We start from the raw sequence: 15,461 nt of genomic DNA, 5'->3' as shown, positions 1-15,461 counted from the left end.
ACAATGCGGGCGCGGGCGGTAGGGCTGGGAATCGTTCGGGATTTCCTGGATCGATTCGATTTCGATTCATTAGGTCACGATCCGATTCGATCAGATATCGATTCATGTACATATTGCTGTATTGTCACTTTAAAACTTTTAAATAAAAACTGACCCTATTGACAAACAGCTCCATGTCTGTTTGTGCTTGTATCTGTGTATGTGTAAGAGGGACACACAGAGAGACAAGAGTTCAAGTTTGAAAGAAAGCTTATTTATTTTGGAATGAAACATATCCAGGTTTTATTTGAAGTCTAAATCAAAATTATGACATTTGGTGGCCCTCTTTTAGTTAAATAACATACCCAGGTCTGGGTTTCTGACCACAAAAAAAATAGCTCATCAGTCAAGAAATTATGTTTGACTGATAAGTCTCAGAGTGTAACAAACTATGACATTTGGTGGCCCTCTTTTAGTTAAATAACATACCCAGGTCTGGGTTTCTGAACACAAAAAAAAAAAAAATAGCTCATCAGTCAAGAAATTACTGTCTCGCTTAGATGTTTTCGGCTGGGCAAGACGTAGCGTGGCTCTAACCTCTTTACTAGTAGCCTAAACCCAGCATTTTCGACTACGCTGTAGGGGCGGAGGTCTTTACAAATAAAGATCCCGACTCCCTCTGTAAGGCTCATAGCACGCATATGGCCCTTTTCCACTACCCTTTTTCAGCTCACTTCAGCTCGCTTCAGCCCGACACGGCTCGCGTTTCGACTACCAAAAACCAGCACGACTCAGCTCGTTTCAGCCCTGCTTAGCCCCTAAAACTCGCACCGTTTTGGAGTGGGGCTGAAGCGAGCCAAGCCGTGCCGAGTGAGGTTGGGGGCGTGAGCAGACACTCCCCTGTGCACTGATTGGTGAGGAGGCGTGTCCTCACATGCCCACACACGCCCCATGAGCGCGCTGGGATCTGTAAACACCGCAAACCCGGAAGAAGAATAATTACGAATTACGAGAATTCCTGAAGCCTTATGCGCCTCGCCTCATCTATACGCTCTTGCCAGTATCTGTCCGCGTTGTCGGTGACAACAAGCCACAGCACCAAGACCAGCAACACTAACGACTCCATGTTTATTGTTTACTATTCGGGTCGTGAGACTACTGCTTAAAAGATCACTGAATCAGTGACATACAGAGCATCGTGGACGAGTTCGCGGAGCGCAAGGCTCGTCGTATGCCCTTCAAATAATGCGCGCAGTAGGCTATTGATGTTTTATTATGAGCCATGTACAGTATGTCGCCGAATGTTTTTTTGTTTCTGAGTTACATGTTCGTTTGAAGGACTTAATGTACAAAATAACATAGTTGCACCCCGTAGTGTTGAAATTGGTAAACACAGTGCATTCAGTGAGGTTTGCACCGCCCTCCTTTTATTTCTGACTCTTCCTGTCACCGTTGCAACCTCTGAGCGCTCATTCGTATGCCCTTCAAATAATGTGCGCAGTATAGGCTATTGATGTTTTATTATGAGCCATGTACAGTATCCTAATGTTTTTTGTTTCTGAGTTACATGTTCGTTTGAAGGACTTAATGTACTAAATAACATAGTTGCACCCGGTAGTGTTGAAATTGGTAAACACCGCAGTTGTGGACATTTTGTAGCCTAAAATGATGTTATGATAAGCTTTAATAAAGGGCCCGGTCATTTGCCCCGCCCCCGGCCCGGCTCTGACTTGTTCCGCCACTGTCACTGATGTCACTGTTTGCGCTGCTTAACGACATCACATGACGTCCACCCACTTTCGCTAACTCCACCCAATGTGTCCACCCACTTCCAGCCAGCACGGTTCAGCACGGTTGTAGTCGAAATGCAACTCCAACAGCCCCGCTCAGCTCGACTCGGCACGGCACGGCTCAGCCGCGTTTGTAGTGGAAAAGCGGCATTAGACTGTGGGGGAAATTTCACACCAAATGCATTTTCAAGTGCCGTCTGCTTCGCGTCAGGTTTAGCACTAGCTGTCTCGGGGTGGTGCCTGGATAAATGGTTTCTTTAGATTGGTGGTATTGCCCAGATATTTTACTTCTATTTGGCACAACTTGCAAACTGCATTCGTTTTGTCCAGTTCGTCTCTGTCCTCATACCGTTTGAAGCCGAAGTGTTTCCACACATCCGACTTCATCCCCGGCGGTGTTTTTAACCGGGCAGCTTCGTCCATCTTCTTGTTTTCTTTATAAGTTTCGTTTTGCCGGCACCCGCTTTTATAGTGCTCCTTGCGCGTTGGAGAAAATAGTCCCTTGCGCGTTCGAGAAAATAGTGTTATAGGCACCTGGAAGAAATCGATTCACATGTTGTTGGATCGATATCGTGTTTTTTTTTTCGCGTGAATCGATATCAAATCGTGGATCGATTTTTTGACCACAGCTCTAGCGAGCGGGACTGAAAAATCCGACCCCCGCAGACCTCTACTGTGGAGAACAGAAAAAGAGGGAGAGAGCAGAGAGAAGAGATTTCCCCAGACCAAAACACAACTCTGTGTACGCACACGTCTGTGTACCTAAATGGACGTTAAAGCTGAAAAACAACACAAAAAAGGTGTGTGTGAGCGTCATCTCTCGCCTGCCATGCTTCTGTACTCCACCCACATGAGGGACGTATTAGAGTGGTGCCGAAACCCGGGAGTACAGAAGGGAACCACGACATGAAGTCTTCCCCATTGAAGGATCTCATCCATGCCCTCGCTACTGCCCAGCAGAACCAGAATCAAGCGCTGACCGCCCTCCGGAAGGAACAAGAGCAATGCTTTGAAGCCTTGATACTGGCCCAGCAGGAAGATCGCCAAGCGTTCCGGCATCTGCTTGTGTTGTCGGGGACCTCGACCGCAGCGGACCCTCCCCACAGCACCCTCACAAAGATGGGCCCGTACAACGATCCGGAAGGCTTTAATTGCTCACTTCGAGCCAGCAGCCAAAGTGTGGGGGTGGCCAGTTGAGCAGCGCGCAGCATGCCTACTTCCACTCCTGACTGGCGAGGCACAGCCAGCCACACAGCAGCTCGCTGCCGGCAGCCAGCTCATATACACCGACCTGAAGAGAGTCATCCTGCAGTGTGTCGGCCACTCTCCGGAACAACATAGCCAGTGCTTCTGGACACGGACGTTGGAAGAGGTCAGCCAGCCAAACTGCCAGCATTCGACCAATAGCGGCTGAGGGTGGAAGACCATGACACCAACAGGATCATCGATCTGGTGACACTGGAACAGTTTATCGCTCAACTTCCGGAAGGAACGGCAGACTGGGTCCAGCATCATCGCTCAGCGTCCCTGGAGCAAGCCATCAGGTTGGTGGAGGGCCATCTGATGCCGGTTCCGACAGCAGGCGGATGGGTCGCCTCTTCTCCCTTCTCTTCCCGTCCCCACCCCATTCCCCCACGACAGAGAAGGGGGCTGGCTCCCCACAGCTGGCCGGCTCCCCACAGCTGGCCCACCGCACCAGTGGTGTCCTCCTGTATTCTCCTTCCGCGTCTGTGATTGAGGAGTCACACAGTGACTGGAGCAGCCCGGCGGTCCTGGTACCCAAGACTGATAGATCGGTCCGGTTCTTTGTAAACTATAGAAAAAAGTCAACGTGGTGTCTAAATTCGACACATACCCAATGCCTTGCATTGATAAGTTGCTTGATCGGTTAGATGCTGCTCACTTTTATTCAACACTGGATTTAACAAAGGGATATTGAGGTTTTTCACCCACGTGACCTAGGGGTGATAGCGTTCCGGCACCGCGCCGGATTTCCGGCGTACCGTGGCTGGGGGAAAAAAAAAAAAAAAAATCTAGTTCGCCCATTGTCCTGTGTCATTCTGAGATGCGCAGATAGACAGTAAAGGAAATTCGCATGATATGGAACTAGTGGGAAAAAAGTGCCGCCACGGCATGAATTAGACCCTCATGCATCATTAGGCTGCCATTTTGGACGTCACAGCTCGAATCAGTTTGAATGCGAGGAAGGCGACAAACGAAAAACATAAAAGAAAAAGGAGCGAGATGCAGAAAACACCTTCACTATCCAGCGACGTAGGGCATTTACAGCGCGAGCAGAGGGAGAGGTATTTGCAAAAATTGAGGTTAGCAGGCTTAGAGAACGACGTTTACCTGCTTCCACCAGGATTGTTCACTGACGTACGGAAGGACACGAAGCCCTCGTCTTTACCTGACTTCGGCCCACATGATCTGTATACCTATGTCGTTAAAAACCCATCGCCATACACAGGTATTGATCTGAAAGTGTATAAGAGTTTGGATGCCTACAAATATTTTGTGTCAGGCTGGGTAACATGCCTACATCAGTGGGTCATCCCTGGAGCCGATGGTCGCCATCTTATTACAGCTAAGGTTTGTTCACATTTTCATTTACTTTCGGTCCTCAGGATAAACAAAATGTTATTAAATGTCATTGAAATAACTTCTTAGTCTGTTGAGACATGGCCCGTTATAAATTTGCTGTTACCAGGCAATGACCAAGAACTGTATTATTAGGGTCGGTGTCTGTGTTGTAGCAGTGTACTAGCAGCTAGCTGTTAGCACTAGCTAATGTCAACAACATAGTAGCTAGTATGTTACTGTAGCAATGTTTACATTCAGTCATTTGGATGACTGTTAAAACCTTTCAGTCTCAAGTTTTTCCTTTACTGTATTTACTAGTTTACTGTAATTATGATCCGGCAGCTATTTACACCGGATCCAGTGTAAATAGCTGCCGGAGTGCGCTCCGGCTTGCTCCCCCTCAAATTAAGCAGCGCGCTCCGGCTTGCTCCCGGAGCACCCTGGGAGCAAACCAGAGCGCGCTGCTTAATTTGAGGGGGAGCAAGCCGGAGCGCGCTCCGGAACCTCGGCCGGAGCACTCCGGGAGCGAGCCGGAGCGCGCTCCGGAACCTCGGCCGGAGCACTCCGGGAGCAAGCTGGAGTGCGCTGCTTAATTTGAGGGGGAGCAAGCTGGAGCACGCTCCGGCAGCTATTTACACTGGATCCAGTGTAATTAGCTGCCGGATCATAATTACAGTAAACTCGTAAATACAGTAAAGGAAAAACTTGAGACTGAAAAGTTTTAACAGTCATCCAAATGACTGAACGTAAACATTGCTACAGTAATATACTAGCTACTATGTTGTTGACATTAGCTAGCTTGACCTTCAAAATGGCGGACACCGGGGCGTCACGTGACCCTGAGACGTCAGGTGAAATACCTCAATTGGCAGATCCCCTTGACTCCTCTATCCTGAGAGAAAATGGCCTTTTCCACACCGTTTGGATTACACCAGTTTGTCACGCTTCTTTCTGGGTTATTTGGGGCTCCCGCCACAGTCCAGCAGCTCATGGAGAATATCCTCAATCCCCACACTGCCTATGTGGCAATGTACCTTGACGACATTATCGCGTACAGCAATGATTGGCCTCGGCACCTTGAACACCTTAGGGCTGTCCTAGAGTCACTGAAGCATGTGGGTCTCACAGCTAACCCCAAAAAAATGTGCAATTGGGTGGGTGGAAGTACGGTATCTGGGTCATGGGCAGGTGTATCCCAAAATTGACAAAACTGCTGCAATTGCGGCTTGCCTGAGGCCCAAGACCAAAAAGGGGGTGAGGCAGTTCCTGGGGCTGGCTGGCTACTATCCTAGGTTCATACCTAATTATTCAGATGTCACCAGCCCACTGACTGATCTCACTAAAAAGGGAGCATCAGATCCGGTCCAATGGACGGAGCAGTGCCAACAGGCTTTCACCAAGGTAAAAGCTGCAGTGTGTGTGTGGGGAGGACTTTTACACTCCCCTGACTTCTCTCTCCCCTTCATTTTACAGACAGACGCATCGGACAGAAGGCTGGAGGCCGTTTTGTACCAGAAGGTGCAGAGCAAGGAACTGTAAATCAGCTGCAAGCTCTCGATGCATGAAAGTATGTACAGCACCATTAAAAAGGAGTGCCTGGCCATCAAGTGGGCGGTCCTCACCTTCCAATACTACCTGCTGGGGTGCCCTTTCACACTCTGTTCGGACCACGTGCCCCTCCAGTGACTCCACCGCATGACGGATGCCCATGTGCGGATCACCCATTGGTATCTCACCCTCCAGGAGGTTACATGGTTACATTTGAGGTGGTCCACAGGCCAGGGCACAGACGGTGGTGGCAGACTTCCTGTTCCATTGAAGGGGGAGTCCACTGCAGGATGGATGGCTCCCCGGCCCGAGTCGACCGGTGGGGGTATATGGCAGTGGGGACATGGCCTAGCGGCAGTTTGAGAATGGAGGGCGGGTCCAAGGTTTCTTTATTTGTACCATACCATAGTACTGGTAAATTCATTGTGTAGGCAGGAATTCAGCAATCCCAATACAAAATAACAGCTACGTAAAATACATTGTAACAGACAAGACAACAACAGTACACACATCCTAACATATACCATCCTTAAAAGTGTGATATTTAAAAAGTGCTTCATCAATTGTTCAGTATGAACAAAATTATTTACCTCTGGGCCTTACTGTTCAGCAATACAATTGCTGTTGGTACAAAGCTCTTTCTGTACCGTTTTGTCCTTCCCTTAGGGACCCCAAAATGACGACCAGAGCGAAGGAGCTGGAACTCACCATGCAAAGGGTGTGAGCCATCTTTAAGAATACAGGTAGCTTTACGTTGTAACTATGTCATAAAGAGAAGACATGGTGGGTTGAGGCTTCCCAATTAGCCACCCAGCCCATTTATTTGGTTCAGGGAGTTTTTGTCCTGTAGTGACAGATTACCAAACCAAGACACGAAGGCAAAAGATAACAATGACTCAGTAAAAGCACGATAAAATAGGGTCAGCATAGTTTTATCAATGTTAAAACGGAACAATTTCCAAAGATAAAACAACCGCTGATGTCCCCTCTTGCATACTGCTTTGCAGTTCTTGTTAAAAGTCAATTTATCATCAACAACAATCCCAAGATGCTTGTAATTATCCACGCGTTCAACAGATTGGCCCTTGATGACTGTGAGATCATGGTTTGGAGCCTGATTTCTAAAATCAATAATCAATCATGTCCTTTGTTTTGGATGTATTAAGCACCAAGAACGAAAGATCACACCACCTAATAAAATCCTCCAAGACTGGACCATGGCTGTATTCATTATTGTGTAACAAACTTACAATGACGGTATCATCTGCAAATTTTAAAATGTGCCCGTTTTCATAGACAATCTTACACACATCTGTATAAACGATAAAAAGTAAGGGAGAGAGAACACATCCCTGAATGAAAAAGTTTAACTAGACAATTCCCCTTCGGGAAATCGTGAGAGTGATGCAGTGGGCGTAGCAGTCGCTATTGCAGGAGTTGTACTGTACTGTGTGAATGTGTGACTTGCTATGACGCTCCGATGCTATGATCATGCGTGTGTTTGAGAGACAGAGAGAGAGAGAGAGAGAGAGCAGCCCCTCCCCCATCTGCTCCCTGACTGGAGCTGGTTGCCTTGGTGACGGTGCACAGGTGGAAGCAGAGACATAAGATTACAGGCAGAGAGAGCTTTTTCTCAGATTTCCTTCTTCTCGAACAACAACGATTTACATGAAAATGAAAGGAGGTATTCACAAAATTCTTTCATATTGAGCGCTACAAGGCTCTCATGAACACATTGATGTAATTTTTTGTCCCTAGTGTAAAAAATGTGGACAACAGAGCGAGTTGAAAACAACTGACATTTCTGATTTTGTAGTAAAAGCACTGTCGGGATTATAATGGGAGTCAATGGAGCAGTTGGGCTGTGAACCTGTCACTTTGAGGCTTCTTGTGCGAAAACTGTAAATCCTATCGTTTAGGTAGACACATCGTGTGAATCAAGACAAGTGTGACTCCAACTTCTGAGAAAATTGTGTGTGTAGAGTGCAGAGCATTTTTTAAGGATTTTCCACTAGGAGACCAACTGGTCTGGGCAATACAATCACAGGCCCCAGAGTCCATGCGGCTGCACCGCTGCAGCATATTCTGTGATGCAAAATGGTTCACCTATCACCATACAGACAAACACACTACAGTGACTACGTTTACATGCACATCCAAATCGAGCTGCTGTCGGTAATCGAGCTGAAGGTCCCAGCAGGGTGCCAGAGAAATCCAATCCTACATGCACACAATGAAATCGGGCTATTGTGTGAGGTGCATTGTGCACCCAAGCCACAGGTGGCGCTACACGCCCCATCGTGTTGATACACTTCCAGTTGTCGTCATGAAGAAGAGCTATTCAAGAGTGTAAACAAAGTTATCAGTTCTGTGTTCTCCATTGCGCGTTTTTCTCCCGTCCATGAATTTTAATATATTCAACTCCTTAAGCTGAATGAGCATGAACTCTTTCTCCTCATTGCTCCAGAAGTGCACGTTTCTGCTTGCCTGTGGCGGTGGGGGCGTGGTCAAGCGCCGGTCTGTGACAGGAGGGCGGAGCCAGGGAAGGTGAGTGGCAGAATAACGGTACACCCGACGGTAATTAACCTGTGTTTGTGTGTCTTCCCAGTAACCACGCCCTATTTAAGGAGGCAGAGGGAGAGCAGAGGGGAAAGCTCATCCCAGGACTAGAACACTGCGCGCGTGCGTGCTTCTCTCAAGAATAAAAGTAGGCTGTTAAACTGAAAAGTCTGACAATAAAAAGCCTATTAGTACCAGAAGCTTTGTCCTGCCGTCCTCTGTGCTCCACCCACACTTCAGAGAGCTCTACATCCACATTTTCTCTTCATTTGTTCCTCCTGACCTCTTCTGCTGCTCGCTACCACTGTTGTCATGCCGACCGAGGCTGTTGTGTTTCCCGCTTGTGGTCTCGTCACTCGTCACTTCCGGAAGTAGCTCGACAACTAGCTCAATAGGGTATACATGCACAAAGTAGCTCGGCAGAAATCGCATAAACTAGGTCGTGTAGCTCGATTCCGAGAAATCAAGTTCGGTTCAATTTCAGCCGAATTAAGGTGTATACATGGCATTTTGAACTTCGATTTCAGTCGAGCAACGGCAGAAATTCGATTCTCTCTATGTGCATGTAAACGTAGTGAGTGACTACACAGCTATCAAGAGCAATTACCAAGCACAAATGTTACAGGGGCAAAGACAGGTTTTTAATTTGGGCACCATGGCGAGCTTAAACATGTTTTTTTTTTTTTTTACTATTTTCGCGCGTAGCGTGCCGAAAATTTTTGACGTATCATTTTTAGTAATTTTTTTAACCAATTATAAATATATCGAGCAATAAAAATAATATAAATTACATAATCATGTGCAAGTATAAAGTCGTGCTGTATCTAAAAAGTCAAAAGTTTTCTCCAACATTCTGAATAAATAAAAAAGATAAAAATATTTTGTAAGCCTAATTATGATCACAGCATCTATTTGGGCGCACATCTATTTCAATTAAACTTCCAATATAATTTGGTATAAATTAATTTGGGCATAAATGGGATAAAAATAATTTTCACTTAAGTTTAAAAATAAGCTGGTACAAAGCAGATTACATAAAAGTCTCACATAAAATATGTAATAAAAATCCATAGCATACCTGGCAACTGTAAGGCAGCTGTTGCAGACAACAAGCCAATGACCTCGACCTTGTCAACAATATCGTCTGATGTCTTCTGACTGTTCTGTCGTGTGATAAACCTCCCCATTCCCCCGCCTGTAGACTTAATAATGCCATCGATTGTGCGTTTTCCATGAATACATGAGCTGCTGTTCTTATTATGTGATTTACCAGTTGTCTTAGGTCTACCACGACCCGGCATGACGACCACTTGTCAATCTATACTATCAACAGTATCACAAACCGACAGCCACACGTTATCATGAATCGTTGAGAATTTCACAACATAAACAAAGGAAGTATATTTTATGACATTCAGACGTCAGAGAGACAGACACGGTTTACGGTAATCGCTAGACGCATTTCATGTTCACTTCATGTTATGAAGCGACTGAACAACAAATTGAAATATATATGCCAAAAAAATGACAATTTAAAAATATTTTGGATTCTCCACCCTTATGAAACAGGATATTTTCTTCTATTTTGGGCCTTTTGACAAGCCCGTAATTTGGGCACCGTTATATGGTATGTAATTGGGGCTGTATTTGCCCTTGTGTTATGTCAAACACACTCAAAGTTACACAGTAATGACATCGGATTCTGACATCAGCCATCTCAGTAACCAAATTTTAGTTTTGTTTTTCTTAACCAACATGATCTTGTGTGTATATCTTATAACATAGATCTTCGTTTTCCTTGTTAAATGTATACTTACATGGTACTTGGTTAATTAATTGCAACTGATTGAACCAAATGATAAGACATAACTTGGTTTAAAATTTGGTCTCCCTGTGAAGCTGGTTTGGCATTGACTCGGAGACCAAATCTGGCCACTGGGAGACCATTTGGTCTCACAGTAACTATGTTAAAAAATGCTCTGGTAGAGTGAAATTTGTGGCTGAAAACACAGTTTTAATGAGAAATGTAGAGCATTTTTTTTAAAAAGCTGTGTACACTCTAACTCGACTGCATAGACACCCATTACAAAGTCTGAATTTCTCCAGAATTTATCATGGGGATTGATCTGTGACTGATCAAAAAGTATAGAACCTAGCAAAAAAGTTGAATGCCAGATCCACACAGGAGAAGTTTGTCTCCGTTTTAAAGTTTGAATCATGTCTCTAGGTGAAAGCATGCCAGAGCAGCGGATGTTTGAAAAACGTTGAAAATGTGCTATTTTTTCTTCATTTATTCCCATTGAAATGAATGGGAAATTTTGCGTGATTTTTTCGCGACTACGTCGAAAAAAAAAAATCATAGAATGCTGAACAAAGTAATAGCACAGCGAGTCCAATCGAGCCACACATTTTGATGTATTGTTTGTCTGTGTGCGATGTACAGTTATTGGGTTATTCGAAATCGAAATTTGTACGGAAGATGAACAAGTTTAAGAAGAAGAAACACGCAGAAGAAGAGTTTGCAGTGCCTAATAAAGCCCTGCGTATAAAACCAGCCCTGAGTTAAAGTAAGAGGTTTCATTGCTGCCAGAGCTAATTGTTAGACACAGTTCTCTCTCTCCAGGGATCAGAGGCTTCGAGCTCAACACCATACGATTCTTCCAACAACAAGACCTCCCGGTTCGTAGCCTGGGAAATCCCATGCTGCTTTGCACAATCGTTCCGATCTGAAAAGACAGCATAGAAACTATGGTCTAAAGGCTCGCCTGAGTTAGGGAGCCAATCAGAGAGTGGGGAGGGGTGGAAAGACAGTGACGCGTATTACTCGACAAACGGAAGCTTGTAGTTTATTTGGGACTGTTTACGGATCACATTTAACATCGCGGCGAGCGATACGAACCAAACTTTCGATCAAGCTTTAGACACTGTTCTGAATAGTTTAGAGCGAAAGTTTGTTTTAAAAAAAAAAGAACAGCATTTGGCGTTACAGTCTTTCGTTGACACGAAGACAGATGCCTTTGCCTTGCTACCGACAGGGTTTGGTAAAAGTCTCATTTACCAACTAGCCCCCTTAGTGGCTAAGCAGATGGGGTTTAGCCAAACCCTGGTCGTTGCGGTAGTCTCGCCACTGACTGCCTTGGTGGAAGACCAGGTAAAGGAGGCAGGCGATCTCGGGATTTCTGCGGCACAACTTGGTCCAGAGCAGGAAAATGCTATCAAGAGTTGCCTCTTCGTCGCTCTAACTACATCACCGGGTACAACTGCCATGATTGGCCATGGGCTACATATACGCCAAATGAGAGACATTCACAACGTCCAATAAACGGCCGTTGACAATCGTACACCACACCTCCCCTACGAGAAATTCAATAGGCGGATTCTAGACCATATTTCACTTGTGATATGGCTGGTGTTAACCAGACCTCCCGGTTCGGGAAACCATGCCTAAAACAGTCCCCTATGATTTCATCCATTTTCATTTTCAGTGTGTAAAGCTTTCTTCTCAACACACTACAGAGGGGGTGAGGCTGCCTGATTAGCTTAACAATAATAATAATTTTAAAAAATAAATAAAAACCCCGAGGGAAAAAAAAAAGTCTGTGAGAAATCAAGTTGAAATTTTGAGAAATAAAAACTTGGAATTGCGAGGAAGTCGCAATTTAGAGAAAGAGGAAAAAAAACAACCCGTGATGGAAATAAACTTGAAGTGAAGATTTAAATACTTTCAATATACAACTAAACAGGTTAGCCAAACTACAACTCTCTCCTGAGTGGATAAATAGTGCACTATCTAGGGTGCACACGGCATTATTTCATACTGAACGGAGTTCCTGAAACAGTAAAGTGGAGATATATTTGGGATTCGACCACACACGTTCAGTTTAACTTACCTCAGGGTTTTAAATCCTCAGAGCCAGACACAATAACGTGTTTTTATTTTTATAACTCGAGGGGCTAAAGCGGCTCAGACGAGCAGCGGTTTTTTCTTCTCCAGTGTTTTCTGGCGGTTGGAGAAGCAGCTACTGGACGCGTTACCGCCACCACCTGGACTGGAGTGGAGTTTCAGGGTGGAGGACGCCTATCCCAGCTCAACCCAAAAGCCAGGATCTCACTGGGCTGCGACAAATTGCGAACGTCATGCGCGAGAGAGTTTCAAAAGTGTCTTGAAACATTCGCGGGGCTTCTCAATTTCCTCGCATGAGTCGCAAATTGTCGCTCCTTCATCACTGATATTTTGAACATGTTCAAGAAATTAGTGCGACAAAATTTCTCTCAAAATAGCCGCAAATGCATCGCTGGTGTCGCAAAGCCATCACGAACCCTTCTCAAGTCAGTTTCCGTGAGACAGGAAGTGCGAGTTTGTGAGTCTAGATGTACGTTTTTTAACGACTTGTCCGGCTTGGGTGTTACTACTGTTTCCCTCCCTGTTCTGCTTCAACTGAAGGATTCTAAAGTTGCATCCAGTCTAGTTAGATTTTTAAAATCCTCTGGCCTTTACGCCAGAATCTAAGACTGGACTGCCAACCCTCATGCAATGAGCGTGAAACACACGCATTTGATTGTCTTCACACGCCATACCTCCGATTTCTCACGCTAGAAAAAAAAAATCTAGTTTATCTATCTGATCTAGGCTACCCATTGCGTCGCGCCAACCACTTGCGATCGATCAATTACGCCTTACGCACGGCTAAACAGGCAGAGAGGCGTTCCCTTCTGTACACACTCCCCTATGGTAGGTGGCACATCTAATGATGCTGCACTCGCTGGAAGTTGGATAATTGCCTACCGTCAATTTAGAGGAAGAGGAGGGCGAGATACAGAAAGCTTCCTCCTGGTTGGAGAGCTGCTTCGACGGGGCGGTGGTTGGTGTCAATCGCAGTTCTTGGAAAGTTTGTGGTGTTACATAATACAGTATCATTCTATTTTCCTTTTCTTTGCTTATTAGGATTATAGTAGTTTGAGTGGAGGGGGTATTTTGTGGGAGTATCGGCCGATGGCCTGTATAGGTCCGGTAGACGATACACTTGCACAATATTCTCTACCATGGCGTGTAGTCAGGAAGAGGAGGATTGCTGGAGCATGGATGATTTAGATGGGGATGATGGTAGTTGCAGGGATGTGATTTTTCCGCGAATTCGCGGAATTCCGCTTTTTTCACCTCAAAACTTGAAGAAAAATTTTTTTTTCCGATTTTTCCCTCATCCACATTCGTATCCTATTCGTTCCAACTTTGTTTGAAAGATGGCAGCCTCGGATTTGCATCTTTACGCCTCGATCACGGAGGCTGCCATCTTTCAACTCTTTGTTTGAAGCGAGCTTACGTACAGCTATCTAACAAGCGCGTTCATTGGTTGTTACAGAGCGATGAGCCAATCACGTACCTCGTTTCATCTCATTGACGTAATTACGTCATTTACGTCATTGAGATGAAACGAGGTACGTGATTGGCTCATCGCTCTGTAACAACCAATGAACGCGCTTGTTAGATAGCTGTACAAAGAGTTGAAAGATGCAAAGATGCTCGCTTCAAACAAAGAGTTGAAAGATGGCAGCCTCCATGATCGAGCGTAAAGATGCAAATCGAGTTAAAGAAATCGACAGAATAGTGAAAAAAAAGTTCCGCTGGGAATGGTTGGAGAAAAACCGCGGCTCGCCTCGGGGCGAATTACGTCACAAGGCGCGGGGCTAGCGGGCCCTGCTCGCGCTGGTTCTTTGGGGTGCGCGTGTGTGTGTGAGAGAGAGCGAGAGAGTGCGCGTGTGTGTGTGTGTGTGTGTGTGTGTCAGAGTTGCATGTTGACCATTAAATTGGCTTGAATTTGTTAATCATGACAAGTTTTTTTCTTGTGTGTTTGCTTGCCATTTTAGTACAATTTTTAAGTCAGAAAACCCCAGAACCCAGGAGCTTCGGGGGGCTTCCCCCCCTTGTCCCCCCACCAGGCCGCTGCCCTGGACCAGCTGGGGGCCTGTGGCCCCCAGACCCCCGGCTAAAATTTTCAGATAATTTCACCAGCCCCAAATCACATCCCTGTAGTTGGCAATTAAGGAAAATGCATAAAGCTAAACGACTGAGAGTTAAAGGTTCTGAGGAGAGATGGAATGTTGTTGTGAGGTTTGAAGATGGTGGAGTTAAAAACATGGATCCAATAAAGCTGACAAAAATAATTACGAATCAGGTTGGAGAGGTTAAATATGCTAGGATTCTAAATGATGGCAATTTATTACTAGGATGTACGTCTGAAGAGCAAGCTGGGAGGGCTGAAAAGTTGCAAGCTATTGGAAAAGCAAAGGTAGTGAAGGTGGTTAGAGTTGGTGATCAAGGGAGTAAAGGTGTGATCTATGGGATTCCCTTGTCAGTGGAGATCAAGGAGCTAGTTTGGCATCTAAAAGAAAGGTGTGACGCTGTTCAGAGTGCAAAGCGGTTAACTAGGGGATTTGAGAAAGTGGAAACTGAGTCGATTTTAATTCAGTTTAGTACTAAAGAGATGCCTACAGAGCTTTATTTTGGATACATGAGATACAGTGTGAGAGAATTCACTCACAAGCCAATGAGATGTTTCAAGTGTCAAAAATTTGGTCATGTTGCTAAAATGTGTAAAGGGGAGAAAAGATGTGCAAAATGTGGTGGGGCTCATGATTATGGAGAGTGTGTAGAAGGAACTACTCCTAAATGTTGTAGTTGTGGAGGACGTCATAGTGCAGCTTATTGGGGGTGTGAAGTAATGAGAAGGGAGACAGAAATTCAGAATGTGAAAATGAAAAGCAAAGTTATCTATGCAGAAGCAGTTAAAAGGGTGGAACAGTCAAGGACTAATGGAAGAAGCATTAGAGGGGAATTAGCCACAAATAAAGAATGGTTGATGAGACAAGAAATTGTTAGAGAAGGAGAAAAAGGAATGGGTGGAAAAGAGAGATCTAGTTATCTTTATTGCAGGGGTGATTAATGCAACAGCTGAAGTCAAGTCCAAAACAGAGAGAATTCAAATTATTGCCAAAGCACCGACT

General features: G+C 45.2%; 1 protein-coding gene across 1 annotated transcript in view; it reads right to left on the bottom strand.

The window, feature by feature from the left end:
- LOC132867696 (zinc finger protein 883-like) overlaps positions 1–12,477 on the bottom strand; it is a 57,453-nt gene extending 44,976 nt beyond the window's left edge. Inside the window, exon 1 of the mRNA XM_060900706.1 lies at positions 12,350–12,477. The gene's annotated coding sequence lies outside the window, so the exon portion shown is untranslated. The remainder of the gene's footprint in view (positions 1–12,349) is intronic.
- Positions 12,478–15,461: the final 2,984 nt, after the last annotated feature.

This window comes from Neoarius graeffei, chromosome 19, assembly GCF_027579695.1.
Source record: "Neoarius graeffei isolate fNeoGra1 chromosome 19, fNeoGra1.pri, whole genome shotgun sequence".
NCBI classification, from domain to species: domain Eukaryota; kingdom Metazoa; phylum Chordata; class Actinopteri; order Siluriformes; family Ariidae; genus Neoarius; species Neoarius graeffei.
The sequence above is the reverse complement of the archived record's forward strand: the minus strand, read 5'-3'. Positions and strand labels throughout refer to the sequence as shown.